Source organism: Pinus tabuliformis, chromosome Q (genome assembly GCF_031772625.1).
Source record: "Pinus tabuliformis cultivar Carrire ecotype Pingquan chromosome Q, CPIR1, whole genome shotgun sequence".
Lineage (NCBI taxonomy): Eukaryota > Viridiplantae > Streptophyta > Pinopsida > Pinales > Pinaceae > Pinus > Pinus tabuliformis.
In genome coordinates, this window is record NC_142296.1 from 1198655638 (window position 1) to 1198661311 (window position 5674).

At 37.7% G+C, this 5674-nt stretch overlaps 1 pseudogene; it reads left to right on the forward strand.

Moving 5' to 3' along the window:
* Positions 1-3131: 3131 nt before the first annotated feature.
* LOC149224068 (pectinesterase pseudogene) lies at positions 3132-5352 on the forward strand (annotated as a pseudogene).
* The last annotated feature ends 322 nt before the right edge of the window (positions 5353-5674 follow it).

A 5674-nucleotide genomic window follows, 5' to 3' on the forward strand; every position in this document is an offset into this window, starting at 1 on the left:
GCAGAAAGAAATTGTGATGCTCCTAGTTCCAGCAACGGCAAGGAGAAAGATTAAAGCTACAATAGAAGAAATCCTACTCCAAGTAGAAAACCAGCTCCAAGAAGAAATGTTGATGATGTCAAAGAGGCAAGATGCAATGGTTATCATCAAAGGATCTCAAGGCAAAAAGACTTCAGAAGCACATCAAGGAAGCCTCCATCTCCCAGGTACCAAAGTTCATTTTTTGGCTATTGTTATTCTTGTTCAAACTTTGGTCATATGGCAAAAGACTGTAGAGCATTTCGTAGAGATAGATGTTATGGTCTTCGACAACCTCCAAGAAACAATTTTGCAAGAAGAAATCATGAATTCTTATTCATGAACAATGTAGAATGTTTCAAGTGTCATAACATTGGGCATATGGCACGTGATTGTAACTTAACATGGGATCCTACGCAAGCTAGACCCATGCAAAAGAAGAAAGTTACACAAGTATGGAGAAGGAAGGAAATACAGTGCAAAAGTCCCTTGAGCTTTCCAGCCGATCTAAGTTTCTTTTAAGAAAACTTTGCTGAAAGAAGATAATGCATACACTAAAAGGGAGCCTGTAATTATTGATCATTATTGCTGAACTGTATTAACAGTCATTCTTTTATGAAGATCTTCTTATAGGGGAGAGATATGGAATTAAATCTGCCATAAAAGCAGAGAAGAAAAGTCTGCAGGGCATGGAGATTGCGTGGAGCAGAGCGCAAATGAAATCTTTTTGTTAATCCCTCTGAAATGTAATACGCAGCGGTGTTGAAAAAAAATGTAATGTTTTTGCTTTGTTTTTTTATCACATATGCAATGCAATATGCACAGAAGTGCAGAGAAGAAAAAGGGGCAGCATTGAAATGTGAAGTGCAGCAGCGCGGTGAAAAGAAAATGTTTTTACGCACAGCAGTACGAATGTAAGTGTAGTGAAGTTTTTTGGTTATTGTCCATTTTGAAAACAAAAGGAAGAAAAACATACAACAGTATGCAGAAGTGAAATTTTTTTTTGTGGTAATGAGAAGAGGGCAAAACGCAGCAAAGCTTAAATGCCCAGTGTTTGAGAATGCAGTGAAATTAAACACACAACAGAGTGAGTGCAATATGCAGCAGATGGAAATTTTTTTTGGAAGTGATGAAACGCACAGCAGTGCGAAGAAGTAAAAGAAAGGGAAACATGTGCAGCGTAGTGTAATTTATTTTTTTTGCTGAGACATAGAATGAAATGCTTCAGCAGTGTTAATTTTGAAGACAAAGAGCAGAGTAGACGCAGCAGCGTAGAGGAGCGCAGAAAAGGAAAAATGCACAACAGTGTAGATATGGATTGTAATGTAAGTTTTGTGGTTGTCTGTTGAGAGAGAAGGTAGAAGCGCAACAACGCATATGAATGCAGTTTTTGTTGTTTGCATCTGAAATGCAAGTGAGACACAGCAGCAGTGCGATTGTAATCAATGAAGGGGAGCAGGCAGCAACGTGAAGTTTTGGTTGTTGTTCGTTGTGAAAACAACAGGTAGGGAATCCGCAGTAGTGCAAGTGAAATGTAATGCAAAGAAAACACAACAGCGTGAAATCTTTGCAGTTGTTCTATTGAGAAAACAAAAGGCAATACACTGCAGCGCGTATGTGCTAAATGAATGTAAGAGACAGATTGAAGTGCCTCTGAAGAAGGCATGTTGGAGAATCCCTCTGTCAAGAGGAAAATGCTTGTTAGCATAAATTGGTGAATCCCTCTGTCAAGAGGAAGGTGCTCTTCAGCACAATCTCAGGTGAATCCCTCTGTTAAGAGGAAGACTCTTTTGATTGGTTGTGGAACTGCATCTTAAGCAGTTGGTGAATTCCTCTATGTGAGGAAGAATCTTTTGTAACAGCAGTTGAAATTAAAAGGGAGTGTTGAAGATGTAATTTCATCTACGCGTCATCAAAACCACCGGTATCTTCCCCGCACCACCATTCGCAAAAAGTCGTTTTCGTGGGAGGGCCTCTGACACAATCCGTTGCTGCCACGCGTCCAGTGTACAACACCGAAACCACCAATTCCCCGGACATTAAACGTCGTTTGGCTTGTGTGAGCTTGGTGTGCGAATTGTGTCCGATCAGGTCAACGGACATAGATCTCATACAACCTGCGAGAACGTTATTTTTTGTTTTACCGCCAGCTTTCATTTAATGCATTTAATGATTTGTCATAGTCTTAGGTAAAGTTTTTAATGTTTTACGGCATGTAATGTTTTTTGTTAACCCATATGGAGTGTATGCGTTGACCTGTTGTATTGAATTGCACACGGGGATGAAAAAAGAGGCAGAGCACAGTGCGAATGGGTTTTTATTGGACATGGAATGAAAAGAAATTGGGTTCGCAGCAGCGAATAGAAATCAGGGGAGATGCACAGTAGTGCATAAGATATGCATTTGTATTTGTAATGGTTTGTGTGTGTTGACTTTGGATGATATAGCACACAGGATGAAGAAAAGAGCTCGCGGCAGCGAATGAAGAACAAAGGAAATTTTGAAATGAAGATGTAATGTGCAGCAGCACAAAACTAATGTAAGTCATTTTTGTTGTTCACGCCATATGAAAGTTACACAGTGCAGTGTGAATTTTTGAGGGAAATGTAAATTGAAAATGCACAACAGTGTGAAACAAGAAGTGGATATGTAAATTTTTGTTTTGCTGGAGGGTTTTGTAAGGGTTTTATAATACGCATGAGCGTATAATGAAATTGTTTTTACAGTAGTAAACTTATGTAAGAATTTCTTATTCTACAGCAGTAAATGTAAAAGCTCTTTTTACAGCAATAAAATTTGAATGAAGATTTTACGCAGCAGTGTAAAAATCTTTTGTAAAGGAGAGGCAGAGTAATTTTTTTTGTGAAAGTTTTTGGTAAATCCCTCTGAGTGAAAGAGGATGAATGTTGCATCAGGCATTATGTTTTTAATTAATACAAATCATTTTGTGGATGTGTAATACTCTGTTCTCAGAATTATTTTTTTTAAGCTTCCCTGTGCAAAGATCCTGTGGAGAGAAAAAAAGAGCATTGCCTCTGTGTTCAGTTTTATTTGTTTGTTTTTGGGATTTTACCAGAAAAATCCACAACATCCTTGACATCGTTGGTGTGTCAATGGGAACTCCTGTTACTTCTAGTGAAGTCCCCGACGACCCCCAAGGTAGGAAAGTATGGTCTAATTTAGTAAAGTCAGTCTGTAGCCAGACAAGATTTCCCCACCGATGTGTGTCGTCTTTGGCATCATATCGTGGCTTCAAGAAAGCGTCACCCGATATTTTGATAAGTTTAGCCTTGACGGAGAGCATGGAACAGGCACAACATGCATACGAATTGTCCATGAGTCTAGACAGTGATATGATGAATGAAAGAGAATGGGCGGCATGGCAAGATTGTGTTGAGCTTTTCCAAGATACGTTGGACAGTCTCAACGTTTGTTTAAGCAACAATTCAGTCAAGAAAGACATCCCGAATTTGCTGAGCGCGGCTTTGACGAACCAGGAAACCTGCTTGAATGGTTTTCGTGACTTCAATTTAACAGACAGCAGTAATATAAAAGCTCTGATGTCCAGAGCTGTTAATGTGTCAGAATTAACGAGCAATTTTCTTTGCATGTACAAGCTTTCCAGCTTCAAAAATCGCCGTCTGTTGAGTTCAGAAAGAGAGGAGTTGGACTCTCACTACAGTCTGATCAAGAGAGATGGTTTTCCAGGATGGTTGTCAGCCGACGACCGAAGGCACTTACAATCCTCCAGACAAGCGCACGTCGTTGTTGCCAAAAATGGTTCTGGCAATTACCTGACGATCACCGAAGCTGTAAACGCCGCGCCTTCCGAGTCCAAGAGGAGACATATCATCTACGTCAAAGCCAGAGTTTACAAGGAGAACATGGACATATTGAAGACCAAAACCAATTTGATGTTAATTGGCGATGGCAAGGACCGAACCATCCTCACGGGAAGCAAGAATGTTTTAGATGGTTCAACTACGTTCAAGTCTGCCACTTTGGGTAAGAATTTAAAATTGGTTTTTGGAATATACTTTCTTATATTTATACATTGCGCTGGATATTGTTCTATTGGATTAATATTAAATTGTATAATTGTTTGTTTTTTTTAAATATATCATTACAAAAGATTTTTAATTTATTTTATTGTACAAATTAAATGTTTTTGGCATAAAGTGAGAAAAATCATGATATTGAAATAAAACTTATTTACAAATTAAGTGAAAATATAACTCATTATATTGCACTAAAATTTATGTGCTGAGAATAAATATCTATAGTTGAATATTGTTATATATATATATATATATTAAAATTATATATATATATATATATATATATATATATATATATATAGATATATATATATATATATATATATATATATAATAATAATAAAATTATAATGAATTTAATATATTATTTTGCCCGTTTGTTTTGTTTGTTATGTGTGAAATGACAAACTGCCTGTGTGCAATAGTTGTTTCTGAATGAGGTTCTAATGTATAACTTATCAAATGTATTTGGCCTTTATGCGATAGTTGTTTCTGAATCAGGATCTAATGTATAACTTGTCAAATGTATTAACGGTTCTTGTTTTTCCCATATTAAACGACAAATTGTCTTTTGTGCGATAGCTGTTTCTGGAAGAGGGTTCATTGCGAGAGACATGACGTTCGAGAACACCGCTGGACCTCAAAAGCACCAAGCCGTAGCACTTCGAGTAGGCGCAAACTTCTCGGTGGTATATCATTGCAGCATCAAAGGATACCAGGACACTTTATATGTTTACTCCCTTCGCCAATTTTACAGAGAAGTCGATATCTATGGAACAGTTGATTTTATCTTTGGCAATGCAGCCGTGGTAATCTAAAATAGCAATATCTTGGTTAGAAGCCCTATGAGACAACAAAAGAACACAATACAGCTCAAGGAAGAACTGATCCCAATCAAAACACCGGAATTTCCATTCATATTTGCAGGGTAAGCCCAGCTCCCGATCTGCAAGCTGCTAAAAAGTCCATCCAAACGTACCTCAGAAGACCGTGGAAGTAATACTCTCGCACAGTGTTCATGCAATCCATTCTGGACGATTTGATCGATCCCGCCGGTTGGTCTGAATGGCAAGGAAGCTTTGCGCTTCAAACATTGTACTATGGCGAGTATATGAACAGAGGCGTCGGTGCAGTAACATTAAGACGTGTCCGTTGGCATGGATTTCATGTGATCGAAAGTGCCACTGAAGCGGATAGATTCACAGTTGGCCAATTCATTTTTGGTAATTTGTGGATTCCTGCTGCAGGAATTCCCTTTACCCTTGGACTGATATGATGAATATCACAAAACCAGATATATGATATTCATTTAAATGCTATCATTAAGCGACCCTTCCTATGTCCAATGTTCCAGTCTGTATCCTATAGGACGTGCATAATAATTCTGCCTGTGCAAAAGTAGTAAAGAAAATAGTGTAGTACACATAACTTTCTATGCCATCTCATGTGTTACTTTCTCCAGAATGATGCCAAGGATTCCATTATAACAATAATTAAATGTCAGTTACAATCTATTCGCTTCATTTTTATTTCTATTAATTTAAATTTAATTGAATGATGGGTTAATGATGTCGTGTGATTCATTTTTTTATTATTAT